This window comes from Rhinolophus sinicus, linkage group LG01 (genome assembly GCF_036562045.2).
Source record: "Rhinolophus sinicus isolate RSC01 linkage group LG01, ASM3656204v1, whole genome shotgun sequence".
Taxonomy (NCBI): Eukaryota; Metazoa; Chordata; class Mammalia; order Chiroptera; family Rhinolophidae; genus Rhinolophus; species Rhinolophus sinicus.
In genome coordinates, this window is record NC_133751.1 from 125,604,091 (window position 1) to 125,622,010 (window position 17,920).

General features: G+C 38.8%; 1 protein-coding gene across 1 annotated transcript in view; it reads right to left on the minus strand.

The window, feature by feature from the left end:
- The window catches only part of NCKAP5 (NCK associated protein 5), a 971,300-nt gene extending 953,953 nt beyond the window's left edge, over positions 1-17,347 (minus strand). Inside the window, exons 1-2 of the mRNA XM_074327839.1 lie at positions 17,053-17,347; positions 15,174-15,362 (exon numbers count right to left, since the gene is read on the minus strand). The gene's annotated coding sequence lies outside the window, so the exon portion shown is untranslated. The remainder of the gene's footprint in view (positions 1-15,173; positions 15,363-17,052) is intronic.
- Between the last annotated feature and the right edge of the window lie 573 nt (positions 17,348-17,920).

Genomic DNA, 17,920 nt, shown 5'->3' on the forward strand with positions numbered 1-17,920 from the left:
TTATGCTAATGTTATGTTATGTTATGTTATGTTATGTTATGTTATGTTATGTTATTACATTATATTATATTAATTATATTAATTATATTATATTATATTATATTATATTATATTATATTATATTATATTATATTATATTATATTATATTATAGACCTAGTCTTATATTATGTAAAAATAAGACTGGATCTTATATTAATTTTTGCTCCAAAAGATGCATTAGAGCTGATGGTCCGGCTAGGTCTTATTTTCGGGGAATTATGGTAGCAGCAACTCTTCAGGGGGAGTGATGGAGTCAATACTTCTGCTTGAATCTAGTGATGAAGTCCTATTTTCACCCTTTGAATTTGGGCTTACCCATTGTAACTTACTTTGGCCAACGGGACAGTAGCAAATCTGATACAAGCAGAGATTGAAAAGTGCTTGTGCATTGCCCTCTCCTGCTGCTCTTGGGAACCCTGCGTCGCTAAGTGTCACACAAATGAGATCAAGCCAACAACCAGACATGTAAGGGAGTCCACCCTAGACCACTTAGTCACAGCCAAGCCACTAGCTGACTGCTAAGATCAGCTGAGCATTGCAAGACCAGAAGAAATGAGCAGCCAGAACACAGAATGATGAGAAATAAGAACTGTTGGCCACTTAAAGACACAAGATTTTGGTTACATCTTACGCAGCAAAAGCTAATTGGTACACCTTCATCCGATGCTATTCACTCCATTTAAATATCTCCCCAAGTTCTACATATTAGGCAAGAAAACGACCTTCCCAGAATTTGGTTAAGGTAAACTCAGAACTCACAGTGCAGGAAGTACTTCCCTCTTTTGCACTCCTGGGTAACTACTGCCAGGGTAAACAAGGGAGCTGGGACTTGGCAATTTTCAGAAGAGACCATCTTTCACTCTGCCTTGAGCAACACTCGTGGTAACACATGGGAGACTTGAGGGTCCAGGATGGAGAATGGGAGCAGAAGGCAACATACAAGGAGGCTCTGACATTGCAGGAAATTCTAACGTAAAAGATTTGCATATTAGCGTCCAACTTTCCCAAGCCAAACCATTCAAACCCATCCTAGTATCCCCCAAACTCCCATGAGGTAGACTGAGGATCCCATCAAAAGGGGCCCAGAGTGGGCTCCATGCACTAGGACAGGGCTGGCATGGGTGTCAAATGAGCCGGCTGCTGTAACTGCTGCTGAACTTAATTCTAGTAGCTAAGTTCCTCACGTCTGACCATTTTGCTTTGACATCTGCTTTCCTGATTGTGCACATTTTCTAGTGCTAAACGGAGGGATTTGGCCTAAAATTGTCAAATCCCCAGCACAAATGCCACCCCTTCCAATCGCCACTAATGACTGCTATTTGGCCAAATCAGTTCCTGCTAGGCCCAGTCTCAAAAGCCCTCTTTTCACACTGCTCCAAGAATCCACTTACCAATCAGTCAGAATTGCCACATAAGCTGATCTCTGCTTGTCATCCCTGTGCTGACTGCATCCTGAGCTGTGCTGAACTCTTGTTTTGTCCACAGTCACCCTGAACACTGTATCTATCAATCTTATTTTCATGCACTTTCCCACACCACATACATTGTCACGATGGGTAATTTTTACCTCCTTTCTTGACTCTTTCATTGCCCCAACTTTTGTTTGTTTGTTTTTAATCTTCCTCATCCACTTTTAACTTAAGTCACCTTATTTTATTCTAGAGATCTTTCAGGTTATATCTGTAACGGAACAAAATGACACATAAATAGATAAAGTATTTACGTAATTGTCTTTTTTGTTTTTACCTGAAAGTAAAGATTTAATTTGCCTGTGGTTAAGTTTATCCTGTGGTTTTCCCAGTCTTTCTTGTGTAACTTCCTGCATTCTGATTTTTTTCAGCCAACAAATGACTTAACCCTCCGAATTTCATGTCATCTGAAAATATGGTACACATATATTCCTTTCGTGTCTTCATCCAGGTTCATGATAAAAATTGTCAAAGGAGAGAGAAAGCTTTGGCACACGACTAGAGATCATCCAAACAACTTAACATCATTCATCAGCTATGAATCTACCCAACATTATAAGATCCAGCCCACATTCCTATGATTATATCACAAGAATCCATCAAATGCCTAAAGAAATGAAGAGAGGGAACATTCCATGCAGGGGGGAATAAAATGTAAAAAAGAGCAGAGAAACATATAATCTACGTCTGATATGAATAATATTTTATTGTATTAAAAATTAGCAAGTCTGTGTAAAAAAGAAGAATTCTAACTTGTTGGAACAGCTCCACATTTGAAAGTGTTTTGAAAGTTCTATTTGTTGACCTGAATTAAGAAAATTAATTATTCTCTCATCTGTGTTTCTATAGAACTTGATTTGTACGTTCTGTTTGGAGTGGTAATCATTAGTGCAGTTCACCAAATGTTTCTCCTTCCATTCCTTCTGGATGCATGGTATGGTTTCACTTCCCTGATCTCTCTGAGGTTTGGTGTGACCATGTGACTTGCTTTGTCCAAAGAAATGTGAGTACAAGTATTACATCATTTTTGGTTGAAGCCTTTAAAAACTGATTGACCTCAGCCATGGTGCTCGGGAAGCTCATGTTGAGATGAAGCCTCCGTCGGGTCCCTCCGTAACTACCATGAGCAGAGCTTCTCTGCAGAACCACATGGAACTTGTGTGTGAATGAGAAGGCAGTGGGTGTTAGTGCTACAACAGAGCCTATCCTATCCAAAGTGGTATAGTTTGCCTGTGGGTATGTGTATGAAAGTGTGTGTCTGTGTGAGGATGAGAGGGATGAAGATGACTGGAGAATTGGGGATACAGCAATGAAAAAAATAGACAAAATGCCATGACCTTATAAAGCTTGACAGGAAGCTAATAACCCTCTGATTTTTTATTTCATGTGATTCAGAAATTTCTTTATCACTTGTGTTTATAGTGGGTTTTAGCTGAGAAAGCGAAACTTGGGTAACTTCCTCTTCCCCTCAGTCATACGGGGATGAGTAAAAGGCACTGGCTTACCCTCTGTGGTGACTGTCTATTCTGAAACATGCCCTTAGGGCAAGGGGACCTTCCATTCTTCTGGCAGCAACATCCAGGGCCCTTGCCATTGGCTCCACCCACTCTAACCAGCCCCCAGGAGAAGCTGACACTGCTCGTGTGTGGACCACACTTTAGGTAGGAAGGGAGGGTTTCCTAGGGTTTCAACTTGAAAGTCCTAACACCCTCTGCCTCCCAAGTTTCTCAGAACAGCTGGGGTAAGAGTAGGGTGGGAAGGAGGGTCAAGTCCAATGGTCAGTATTGTGGGTCCTCAGTTCAGATTTCCTATTTGGTGTTTGTTTTTACCAGTGCGTTGCAAGCATTTTGTTTCTTTTCCTTTAAACTGTACTCATCCCAGTAACTCATCTAAATTAGTATTTTTAAAAAGCTCACCTGTGATTCTAGGTGCCACCCACAGTGGAGAGCCACTCAGCGTAGATGCCTTTTCCAAGAGTAACAGCAAGTTCTTTCTCCAGGAGGTAATGTGCTGAGGCCTCTCCCCAGAGAGAACCAGCAGTCCCCTATTCGACAGAAGAGTCGCCTGGCTTTTTTAACTGGGGTGGGAGTGGGGAAATTAGTCAGGAGTGACATTCACCTTCAACAGCATCTTACTCCTGTTGTTTCAGGGTGCGTTCAATTAAATTCTTAGAGTTCATTACTCTCCCACTGACAGGGATTGCCAGAGCTCCTTCTATACAATGTATCTGTATTAAATGAAATCTAAATATTTATTTTCTGTAAACTCACCCACTTTGCTGAACAGAATGTGGTCTGTGCTTATATTAAACTCTCAGATTCTGACTGTGATTAACAGTTTTTTCATCTCTTTCTCCTCATTGTCACATAATCTCCCATTTGTTCCCCACAGGTCTGGTCTGTGAGTTTGCTTTTCTGACATTTAAGCCCTGGGCTTTCAGAGCTTCAATCTTCCCTTTATTTACATCGCCAGGCCTTTAACTGGGTCATAAGAAGTCATGATCCATTTAACAAAGGGCACTGGCCACTGCTTAAGAGGACAAAAAGAAGACGATGAAAAAGTTTATTGGAAAACAAGAAAATGTGAGAATTTATCCTCAGAAATAAATAAATAGTCCCAATCTCTACAGAAGTGTCATAAAAACAGCAGACTGACACATAGTACTGGGTTATGAAGTCAATTTAGTCATTTGCGACCAGCATTTCAAAGGACATAGAAGAGAAAATAACAGCATTGGTCCGGCACAGAGAAAGGTATTGTTTTATAAAACTTTGTTTCATGTATCTGCCTGTTGGATGTGTGTGTTTTCATGTCTGAGTGTGGGCTGTGATATAAAACATATGGAAAATCATTCATCTAAAGGGTCTCAGGTGATGTCAGACATTCTGAAAAGTGTTGGAATCACATTTTACCCTGTCTTTCACCTTCCTGTTGACCACCTCCTCCCCCTCTGTCTCTAGCCTCCCAAAAAAGTTGGTATTAGTCCAAATAATAGAGTGAAACACATTAAGGCTGAATCTACACGAGCCTTTAGCTTTCCATCAATCCAGTCCTATAGTTGGTTCAAATAGACTTTTGTTTGTCTAGCTAGAGGGTGTACATAGTAAAGCTAACTAAAGACAAGTGAAACTACCTCACAGACCGCCAATGGAGAAATAGAATGCCCTGTATGGAAAATTCCACTTAAAGTTGTAGAAACAAATGTTTTGAAGGCAAAGCCGTGTTATATACAGCTTGGGGTAATTTCTTTTCAAAACACAGGGGTTTTTGGTCATCACCCAAAATTTTAACAATAATTAATCTAGCAGAGCAATACTGGGAATTCAACATCTCTTTTCAATCACTACTTTACTGGATTTTTTCTTGCTCTTACCCCTGGAGGGCTTGTCAAATGAAAGCAAAAAAAAAAGTTTGAAGGAAAAAAGCCAAAGTCAAAGTAAAATGATAAAGCTTGGGACTGAACAGAGAGAGAAAAATGCATACAAGAGCAACCCCCAAAGGGGTAGGAGAACAGAAATTCTGGGAGAAAGAGACCCCACAGGGGAAGAACAAAACATGTTCAGACCAGCTTCAAAGAATTCTTCATGGCTGAGCACAGTAGGAAAAGGTTAAAATAATGTGCTTCTTAGTAAAACTCAATACAAAAACATACTAAGCAGGACCAGGGTTTTATATTTGCCTGCACCTGTTCTGTATAGGAGGACTCGACAGACACTGGGAATGGAATTCCTTGCAAGCAATAATTTTATTTTGATGGGTAAATTAATGATAAACATATACATGACGATGACGATCATGTAAGCAATTATAACGCATAAAGGTAATATGAAAGAGTGGTATTTACTAGATCATATTTGGCTATGTGAATTCCAGGTAATAAAATACAATTGAAATTGCACTTTCCCTAGATATTCACCCAAAATAGACACACACCCAACCCCAGATCAAAGGAATATTTGGCAAAGTTTGCTAAATGCAATGAGGTTCAAATGCTACACCAAAACTCCTTTCTTAAAGTGGAATCCCAACTAATTTTTAAGAGTTCCTACATTTAACTCATTACCAGTTTTTCTGGTAAAAAGATAAAAATTCAAATATACAATTCTAATATTTTTATGAAATATCTTTTTGAAGCTTCATTTTAAATAATCTAGACATTGATTTCACAAACTAAAATGTAGGCAAAAATCTCTATTCACAAATAGTATTTAATCTTTTGGGCAACAAATCTGGAAAATACCAAACAATTTATTACCTGATCTTAATCTCTACTCCACCTACCAGGGCACCCAGTTCAATTTAGTTCAGAAAATATTTACTAAGTACATAATACAATCATCGTTTAGGGTGAGAAATATTCCTATATATTTTAAACCTTACATTTTATTTAATTTTACACTTACAGAAAATTTAAAAAACTGTAATTTATATCTTCTTTCTTTTCTAGGTCTGCCTAGAGATTTATCAATTCAATTTTGTTGTTTTCCCCAAAAAATTAAAAAACAGTTTTGGGTTTCATGAATTTTTCTCTATTGTCTATCTGTTTTCAATTTCATTGTTTTCTGTTCTTGTATTTATTATTTTCTTCCTTCTATTTGCTTTCTGTGTGTTTTGGGGTTATTTTGCTCTTTTATTTTCTGATTTTTTAATGTGGAAGCATAGTGTACCAATTTAAGACCTTTTTTTCTTTTCTAATATAAGAACGTAATGCTATAGATTTTCCTCTAAGTACTATTTTAGCTGCATCCCACATTTTAACATACTGTATTTTCATTTTACATTAAAATATTTTTAAACTTCTATTGAGATTTCCTCTTTAACACATTTATCATTTAGAAGAAATGTGTTACATTTCCAAATATTTTAGAATTTTCCAAATATCTTTCTGTTATCAATTGCTAGTTTAATTCTGTAGTGGTCCAAATCCATACATTTCATGATTTCTATTCTACTTAAATTTGTTAAGGTTTCCTTTATGGCTTCAATATGGTCTATATTGGTGAATTTATTACGTGCACTTGAAAAGAATGTGTGGTCTAGTGCTGTTGGGTGGAACATTCTATAAATGTCAATTAGGTCAAGATGGCTGAAAGTGTCATTCAGATCTTCTGTATTTTTACTGCTTTTCTGTCTGCTTGTTCTATTAAATACTCAGTGTTGAAATCTCCAACTAATATATTTGTCAATTTGTAGATCTCTCCTTTCAGTTCTATCAGATTTTGCTTCATATTATTTTGAAGCTCGGTAGCCAAGTACAAACACATTGAGGATTATTGTCTTCTTGTTCAGTCAACCCTTTTATCATTTTGCAGTATCTCTCATTCTCCTTGATAAAAGCTCTTGTCTAAAGCCTACTTTTTTTGGTTAATATTGCTATTTCAAATATTTATGGTTGGTATTTGCATGGATTTTTTTTTCTATTCTGTCAATTTTAACCTATGGATGTCTTTATATTTAAAGTGGGTTTCTGGTAGATAGCACAGTTGGCACTTGTTTTCCTATCCAACCTCACAACCTCTGTTTTTTAACTACTTTGTTTAACCTAAACAAATTTAATGGGATTATTGATATGGTTGGATTAAAATCCACCACCTTCCTAGGTGTTTTCTATTTGTCTTACCTATTCCTTGGGCTGGAAGGGAATTCTCCATGATGTTTCTACACATTTTGTAGCAGCTATTACCGCAGGCTATTTTTTCAAGATCATATATATATATGTATTTTTTTCCAAAACCATATATATATAATTATTACATAGTATACCTGAAGCTAATATAATATTATACGTCAATTCTAATTTAAAAATAAAACAATTATTAGAAATTTAATTATAAAGACAAACATACAAAAAATGAAACATAAGAAAGATCAGATTTCTCAGTTAGGAAACAAGTATGCTTTCTATATTGGAGGCAAACACTATTTTTGTGTGTTTTTTAAATATATATATATACATAAAATATATATTATATAAATATATAAAAACATATAAAATATATGTTTTATATATATTATATCAAATATATATTAAATATATCATATAAATATATAAAATATATAATATACATATTATATATCATATCAAATATATATATTAAAAAACACTATATATATATGTTAAATATGTATAGTTTTAAAAAACACAAAAATAGTGTTTACCTCCAAGATAGAGGGCATACTTGTTTCCTGACCAAGAAATCTGATCTTTCTTGTTTCATTTTTTTTGTGTTTGTTTTTATAATTAAATTTTTAATAATTGCTTTATTTTTAAATTAGAGTTGACATATAATATTAGCTTCATGTATACTACATAGTAATTAGATATTTATATACCATGTTTCCCCGAAAATAAGACCTAGCTCTAATGTATCTTTTGGAGCAAAAATTAACATAAGACCCGGTCTTATTTTAATATAATATAAGACCAAGAATCACCAGGGAGGGTGAAACAGTGTTAGTCAGGTTGATGGAGAGTCAGATATGGTGGCTGCCTGCACACGGGGATGGGGCGGGCTCAACAAAGAATAACGATTCCTGCCAACACTTTTGTATGGGACAAAGCTGCTCCTCCAGCCCTTGCTCTGAAGCCAGACAATTCAGCTCTTCCCGTACAATGGTTGGACAATTAAATTTGCAAACCTGTTATAACGATGTTGTTAACCTTTTTTGATATCAGAGGTATTATTCATTATGAATTTGTGCCAACTGGACAGTTAACCAAGTTTACTATTTGGAAATGCTGAAAGGCTGTGTGAAAAAGTTAGATGACCTGAACTTTTCACCAACAATTCATGGCTCTTGCATCACCACAATGCACCAGCTCACACAGCACTGTCTGTGAGTGAGTTTTCAGCCAGTAAACAAATAGCTGTATTGGAACACCCTCCCTATTCACCTGATCTGGCCCCCAAGGACTTCTTTCTTTACCTGAAGATAAAGGAAATATTGAGGACATCAAGGGTAATACTACAACAGTTCTGATGGCCATTCCAGAACAGAGTTCCAAAATTGCTTTGAAGGGTGGACTAGGTGATGGCATGGGTACATAGCTTCCCAAGAGGAGTACTTGGAAGGTGACCATAGTGATATTCAGCAATGAGGTCTGTAGTACTTTTTCTAGGATGAGTTCATGAACTTAACTGTCAGACCTCATATGTCCTAGTAGCCTTTTGAGATGCTACCCCCAAGTTGAAACTCACAGCAACTAAGTCCATCAGTGAGTAAATCTGTGTGCAAATCCTTTAAGAGAAACACTTGGGACTCCAGCTGCCCTCTATTTCACTCAGCCACAATCTCCACTGGTTTTCACATCCAGAAGTTGTAGGTACTTCTCTTCCCGGAACTGGATCCCTGGGCTGAGGAGCCTGGTGTAGGGCTGCAACCCCTTACTCTTCCAAGTGGACCTTCACAGCCATCATATCCCTCCCGATTTTTAACTTCCACGTGCAGGTGTGGGACCAGACCATTCCAAATCTCCACCACTCCTACCAGTCTTGCGGTGGCTTCTTCTGTATGTCCTTATTTGTAGAACTTCTGTTCAGCTAGACTTCAGGAGATTCTCAATGATGGTTGTTCTGTAGTTTAGTTATAATATTGATGTGGTCATGAGAAGAGGCAACCACAGTGTTTACCTACTCTGCCTTCTTGACTGAAAATTTGTTTATTTGGTTTTTGGTTTTAGATTCTACATATAAGCCAGATCATACGCTATTTGTCATTCTCTGTCTTATTTCACTCAGCATAACATCCTCAGAGTCTATTCATGTTGTCACAAATGCAGGATTCCCTTCCTTTTTTATATAAGAAGGGAATCCTGCATTTGTGGCAACATGAATAGACTCTGAGGACATTATGCTGAGTGAAATAAGACAGAGAATGACAAATAGCGTATTATCTGACATTATATATATATATGGTCATTATCTGTTGATCTGTAATGGACATTTAGGTTATTTCTATGTCTTGGCTATCATAAATAATGCTGCAGTGAACATAGAGATTTTGATAGCTCTTCACATAGTGATTTTGCTTCCTTCAATTAACACCCAGAAATGGAATTACTGGATCATACGATAGTTCTATTTTTAATTTGTTGAGGAATAAATAATTTTAAATAACAGTTAAACAAACCATTTAAAAGATAAATTATGTTTCTCTTCAGCCATTTCACTTGACCTTAGGAAGTAGGTCATTATTCACGAGGGTCTTAGGCTCTCTTTGGCTCGTTACCTTGAAACCTGTGAGCTGAAAGGCCATTTTCCTTCCCCTCTCTGGTCTTTCTTCCTCTAATTAGCAAACTAACCCATCAGGGTAGAATCCTGCACCTTAAAGAGATGAAAAAATAGAGGCTTTTGTTGTTTAGTCTTAGATAAATGCCACAATCTCCAATCCTGGTTTACCAACAAAAAAGGGGGTTCTTTGACAACATATCTGATGCCTGTGTTTTTCTCTTGTTTTACAATTATCATTCCTCAAAACCCCAAGAGTAGTAGAGGGGGAAGAATTTGATGAGAGGAGGTTAAGTAAATTGAGAGGTGAAAGGGAGATCATGGAAGACCTAGGTTGAAAGCAAAGGAGGAAATTATTACTAAAAAAAATTCCTCTTGATTGAACTCTATTGGTCAGAATTGTGTTTGTCATGATAAAACATTCCTCATGTAATGTAAATATCTGTAGTTTTTCTAAAATAGATCAGCCAAGAAAATAACTGGTTTGGCCCTATGCATATGCCATGCCAACCAAGTAACTCTCCCATTTGTATGCAGATCAGAAAAAGAAAATGTACCCAAGAGATGTCCACATTATTCCCTGAACAGAAAATACTCTAACAAAATATGCGTATTTTGGTCTGCAATGCCAGTAGGTAGATTTTTATTATTGTTATTATTTAGGCTCAGAGATAGGCTTTCATTCAAAAGCAATAATAATGCATATTATTCACCTTTGTGATACTGGTGCTATCTGTGTCACATAAAACGCTTTTTGTGACATTGTTGTAAGTAATATGCTCTTTGAAACAGATGTTAGCTCAAAGCAGAATTGTAAACACTTTCCGGCATGGTAGATACTACAGTGTTGATATTCTGGACTGCTCAAATCTGTGAGGCAAAGATGGGTAGCAGAAACATATGAATAGCTCAAAGAAGAAGGAGTTCAAGTAAAAATATTATTTTGCCATTTTCTAGAAACTTTCAAAATCCTTTTCTCCAAACACACTGGAACTGAACCAATTTAATTCCCATACATTTGACCTTTAAAATTTGAGAGCAATGTTTTAATTTATATAAACACAATCACAAAGAAAAAGCCAATAGCATCAATCAAATGTATCTGAGAAAGTTTTCAATTTTTAAGGTTTTTATGAAAGATCAATTCAAACTCCAATACATAAAAAGTTCCTGGTTCAGCTGAGAAAACAATATGAAAAACAACACACATTTATATTTAGGGGATTTACAAACATTGTAATTGACTATTAAACCACTGATCTTAATCTGATATTCAGGTACATAATTTTTGAAAGGCTACTTTCCTCATTGTACTAACTGTATTTATTACCTCTAACAAAATTACCATGAAAATGGGACAATTCCTTACTTTATAGCTGAATAGTATTCCATTTATATATATGTATATACATACATATAAGAAGGTACATTATTAATAAATATTTAAAGTGTATAAGCGGAGTTTACATGTCACTTTAAGGCTGTCTCTGTGCAGTCTTGGCATGTAAGTAGTGATTTGACGTGATTATCTCGATAATTCACACATGCACATATGTGTCACGTGTGTACACACAAGCAACTACCGAATGACTGAACTTCAGGAATTTGAGAGTAGGAAACACGTTGATTTATGCAGATTGATAATACAGATAGATCAAACCTTGAGGATAATTATTCAGAATCAGTTTTAATCTGGTTAAAGATTACATTCCTTTTCCTCTTTTTAAAAGGAAGAAATTTTCCAGACACAAGAAGAAAAATTAAATTAATTGCTGCCTTTTCCCTCCCTTGAATCTAGTGGTGAAGAGCCAGGAGGACTGCTACCCCAGGACAAAATAGAAATCTCAGCTTCCGCCTTTCCATAAGAAGAGCCCTCCAGGAGTGTGTGGGGCCCTGGGGTACTGGGTCAGGAAGGGTCAGGAACTCCTGCAGCTGATGCCAGTGGTATAGGAGCAAAGGCATGTTGAGGCTGCCCCAAAGAGAGAGAAAGAAAGCAAGACAGAGAGGTCTTTCTGTAGTGCCGTATAAGTTCCTATGGCTGCTATAACAAATTACCACAAACTCAGAGCATCAAAACAACAGAAACGTATTATCTTGCAGTTCTGTAGGCTAGAAGTCCGTCATGCTTCTCACTAGCCTAAAGTCAAAGTGTTGGCAGGGCTGCATTTCTTTCTTAACACCCTAGACAGGAGTCCGTTTCCTTGCCTTTTCCAGCTACTAGAGGCCACGCACATTCTTTGGTTTACGGCTCCCTGCCAATTTTAAAGCCATCAGTGCTGTAACTCTCTGACAACTCTTCCATTGCCACATCTTCTGTCTCTCTTCTTTTGCTTACTTCCAGTTATAAGGATCCTGTGATTTCATTTTCCTCCTTCACCACTTTTAAGGACCCTGGTGATTACATTGATAATCACACCAAATGCCCATGCACTCAGAAAATTCAGATTAATTACCCCATCTCAAAGTTTTAATTTAATCATATCTGCACTTTCTGCTATGTAAGATAACGTATTCACAGGTTCTGGCTATTAGGAAGTGGACATCTTGGGGGGGGGGGCTTATTCTGCCGAACACTGGGGCTAACTGGAATGTACTTTAGTCATGGCTATTATCGCGAGTGGTTGTCTTTCATGAGGCCAAGCCACCCATTCATGAGTGAGTGACCAGTCCTTTCAAATTATATGGTGGAAAACCAACCACCCTTAAAAATTTATACACACACACACACACACACGTGCCAAAAAAATGTATACACATTTTAAGAAAGGGAAACACTATTACAATTGCAATATATACCGATAACAAAAGATGAATACAAGTCACGTTTGACTTCTGCAATTACCAGAGATGCTCAAAGTGGTTACCATCAGCGTCCAGATACTTCTGATGACGGTGGACTACTGCTTGAGCAACATTGACCAAAGTGTCCACTTGCATGTATTTTTTTGGCACCCCCGGTGTATATATAACACCTGCACTTAGATACAAACTACCATATTAAATACTTCTTAAGGACTTTCTTACCTAACATTTATGTGAACAGCTTTAAACAGAGCTATCTCTAATTAAAGAATTGTCTAAGGTTTGCAGAGAAAAGGCTTATGCCAAAGTGGCATTTGCTTGAAGGGCCTATTGTTATAACTCGCAAATGAAATGTAAGAAGAGAAATCATTGTCTATCTCAGTGTTTCCACAAAACTGTGTCCTATGAAGTAACAGTCCTTTGAGATGCAATATGCATATACATGTATGTGCCACACATGCGCACACAGGATTCTGAAATCATTTGGAGAAATACTAAATATTAACTATCTCATAAAGATTCTCAACTCATATTAATGTCTTAAAGGTCTGAGAAGTACTATGCTAAAGAAATATGCATATGATCAATCTTTGGCTTCTTAAAAAATATAAAGGGAGCTTCCCACTTTAACTTGACCTATGTTTTGGCCCTGTGGTGCCCTCAATGATCCTGTACCTTCACGAGTGAGAACATCTGGTCACAGAATTCCTTTCTGTTGAGCTTCAGGGAAGTCTACAATAACCTTGCAGACTTCTGAAAGAGTCATCTCCACATCTGCTCTGATTTGACCGACTAATTCCTATATATCTATATAGATATATATAGATATTCAAAAAACTTCACATTTAAAATAAATTCCATATGTAAGTTATATACATGTACTAATATATAAACACACCAAATAGATTATTATAACAAAAATTAAATAAGCATTAATTTAGATATTTTAATAATTTTGGTTGCTTCATATTACCAATAGTCAATATCTCAAAAAGAAAAGAGTACACATTTGGGATTAGGGTTCTCTTTACTAAACCAAGATATAAATTCATCCTACCAACTAGTTTTCTTCATGATTTTCAATGCTTTGGCCCATTCCTTATCATCTATTACAAGATTATGGCTGTTTTCACTTCACACTGTCCTTGAAGAGGTACTCATCCTAGAAGTAGAAGTATCAGCATATCATTTTCTTATGATGTGATTAGGCTTGCTTTTATCATTTTGGATCTACAATGTACTCATTTGCTTGTTTGTTCTATTTGATTGTTTTGCGGAACTCATTTCAAGCCATTTGTCCATTTTGTGAAGAGCAGTTTCCCTAAACTGAGATAACGTAATATGTAATTGGAATTAATCCAGCACACGTAACACGGTATGCTGAAACGAAGTGGGGGCACTACTGACAAGCCTTTGCCTGGCTTAGAAGGCAGAGGGCCTATTGACATACAGCTCAAATCTATATATGCATCTATCAGATATTAGTAAAAATCAATTCCTTTCTCTCATTTTTATATAAAAATCAATACACAGAAGTCCTAACATTTTCCTCCTGAACCTTATTGGATTGTCTTGTTCACCCTTCAGGGGATCTCCCCATATTCCATGACCGCCCTTCATTCCAAAACGGCATCTCTGAATTCAGGGAGGTCAGGGGTTAATTCCAGATCTGCTGTCCTAACCCATTTCCGAGATTCAGGGGCAAACTTCCCAGTACTGTTCTGGAGAAGATAAATACTGGAATTTTGTTTGGTGAGATCAGTCTCAGGGAAGATGGGGCCAGACCTGCCCTGAGAGACACTGATCTTCTTCTCTACGGAGATAGCATCCCCCTGGTGAATCATGGGCTTAAAGGTTAACTTGATGTGCAAGAAGAGAAAAAAGGCTAGGCAGTACTATAAAGAAGCTCTTTTCTCCAGGCCTCAGGTCCCATGTGGAAGGATATCCATTACAGTAACATTCTTGATTCAGCAGAGTGAACTGCTGGGTAGATAAATTAGAGCACAGAAGCTGGGTGCATGTAGCTCAGCCCTGTACTTTCTCTTGGGTACCTGACTCTCCTGCAAGTGAGACACTCATTCTCATGGGGCGGGGGCAGTTTCTACCCCCACTGGGGAACACATCAGAGGAGTCTTTCCTCATGCACAGAAAAAGAGAACTATAACTTTGTGCTTCCTGAGAGGAAGATGACACTTAAAGGGAACATAGCTGGACAACCCTGAATTAAAAAAAAAACCCACAGTCCCAGTACCCCAACACAACAATAGTTTATTTCTTGCTCACACAAAGTCTACTGTAGATTTCAACAATCCTGCCATGCAACTCTCTGCCATGTGGTGATGAGTGTTCTGGACCCATCTACCTTGTGGATCCATCATCACCACACAAGGCCCCATGTTCACTGTAATAGAGAAAAATAACACACCTTCCATCCTTCAAACTAAGGGGATAATTGCACTTCTGTTCACAGTGCTTTGACTATCACAGGGCATTTTGAAAGAGGCCACAGGAATGAATTATTATATGTTAAACTTTTATCATCATCATCACTATTATCCAGTGACATGCACGATAAACATTCTTATCACTCATATCACTCTTCTCAGGTGATAAAAATATTTCCTCATCGATACCTTTGTTTCAAAACGGCATGTCCAAGGATTCCGTTGCATCCATTGTCAATGTGGTATGATTTGTGCATTGCTGCATCGCCTGCTCAAATATATATTCTGCACTGACCTGCCACAATTGAGATGCCCTGCTGTTGGGGATCCTTCTGAAGTAAGGTGTTAAAGATCCCTGATAAAATGTCAATATATTGCCTAGAAAAAGAAGAGTTTAGTAATTTTAATACAAAGTGAAGTGGTCCTAACATCGACCAAGGTCTTTGTGGTGTTTTCAGACACCATTTCTGACACCAAACATGTGTATTTGTTCCCCTAAAACCAACCAATTCTCCAATGCCAACTACGTTTCCAGCAATTCAATTCAACACAATTCAGTTCAATCCAATTCAGTTCAGTTCTGACATCCAAAGGTAGCAGAGATCCCCACAGGTCCACAAGACTCAGTCCCACGAGACACTAGAGTCAAATGGGGTCTACCCAGGCCATCCACACTTCTGCCTGGCCAACTACAAATTTGAGAGTTCACATGACCTGCCCCCAAGGTTTAATAATTGGCTAGAACAACACACAGAACTCTGTAAAATGCTAAACTAACTATTAGAATTTATTATAAAGAATACAAATAAACAGCCAGGTGAAAAGGTACGTAAGGTGAGGTCCAAAAAGGTTTCAAGTGCAAGAATCTTTGCCCCCTGGAGTCAGGATATGCACCCCTCCCAGCACATGGATGTCTTCACATACTTGGAAGCTCCCTGAATGCTATTGTTTAGATGTGTTTTATGGAATTTTCTTTACATAGGCATGATTGATTAAGTCACTGACCATTGATGATGAAACTCAATCTTCAGGCCCCTCCGCTCCCCAGAGGCCCAGGGGTGAGCTGGAAGTTCTAACTGTCTAATCATAGCTTGGTATTTTCTGGCAACCAACCTCCATTCTAAAACTATCTAGACCCTCACCTCCTTATCCCCCAAATCCCCCACCTCCCACTCAGAATCATCTCATTAGCAGTCAAAAGACAATCATCATTCAACAGATTCCAAGTGTATTAGGAACTCTGAGCTAGGAACCAAAGAGAAATACCAATTATTTATTTTTCTCATTATAATACAGGGTCTAAAGGCATTATGTTAAGGGATAAAACTCCAGAGCATGGAGTATAGCCCACTTGTTGTACAAGGTGAGAGGATAGAGGGTAGAGGGTCCAAGATGGCAGATTAGGTAAACGCTATGCCTACTGCATCCCAGGATCAGACCAAAATTACAAATAAACTATAGAACAATCAACCTCAAAAATCATATGAAGACTACCTAAACAGAACGCTTTATAACTAAGGATAAAAAGAAAAAGCCATATTGAGACTGGCAAGAGGGGCAGAGATGTGAAACAGGCTGACCCCAAAACCACAGATAGTGGTTGAATACCAAGAGAAACACCTCAGTTTCAGAGGACCCCACCAGAAGAGGGACCCCAACCCCACACTGGGCTCCACAGCCCTGGGGTCCTGTGCCAGCAAAAGGAGTTCTCACAACATCTGGCAGTGAAAATCATTGAGGACTCTGTCTGCCCATCCCGGTGAGATGGAAGGCAGCTAGAAACCCAGATACCCTCTTAAAGAACCCACACACAGACTCACTTGCATGTAAACACTCACCTGGTGTCTGGTGGCGGGGCGGCAACTCGAGAGGTGCTAGAGACATACAGGGAAAGACTGATTTGTGTGGCTTAGGGGCAAGGGCTAGAGAAACAGGAGACACTATCCCTGTGTGGTACCTAACTCACGTGTAGCCTACAGGAAGACACCATTTTTTCTATGTTGAACCCTCCCCCAAAGGGCCAAATCTCAGACCACATTGGCCTGGTAAAATGCACACCTGTACTTACCTTGGTGATGCCTGGGATCCCTGCCTTGCACAGCTAGTACTGCATCACATGGAACACTCTTGACTACTGAGTACCGGGCCCTGCCCCACAAGATGCAAAAGCTGTTTATAGCAGCAGATGGCCCACAGCAGCCCGGGAAACTTTTGGTGGTGGGCAGTGACCCAAAACCTGTGCCACAGCTACTCTTGGGCAGCTCTCAGGGACCTGCAGGACTGAGGCGAGTGGCAGCTGTCCGTGGTGTTCTCAGGGCTCTTGTGTGAAGTGGTCATGGGCCCAGCACTGGTGCAAGAACTGAAGCTGCATTAACTTTGTAAAAACCACTGCCCACATCCTGTAGCTCCCTGGAATCTGCCCCACCCCCTAGAACTGTATTGCCCAGGGCACTCTCGGCGCCTGGGTGGCCAGCCCTGCCCCACAAGCCAAGGAAGCCTTTTACAGCAGTAGATGACCCGTGGCAGCTCAGGAAACTTTTGGTGATGGACACTGACCCAAAACCTGTGCCACAGCCTCTCCTGGGCAGCTTTCAAAGATTTGTGAGCCTGAGGCAAACGGTGGCTGGCTGTGGTCTTCTAAGGGTATTTGGGAAAGTGGACATGGTCCAAGCACTGCCCCAAGGTGAGCAGTGGCTGGCTGCAGTGTTCTCAGGGCACTCTGCAAAGTGGCCACAGGCCAGCACTGGTGTAAGAACTAAATATGCATTAGCTTTGTAAAAACCACCAGCCACATCATGGGACTCCCTGGGACCTTGCGCCCACCGCCCCACACAGCTAGTGCTATATTTCCTAAGGCATTCTCCACAGGGAGACAAGCAGCCCAGCCCACACATCTAAGGAGGCTCTTAAATGCCTGAGCCTTATGGGCAACCAGC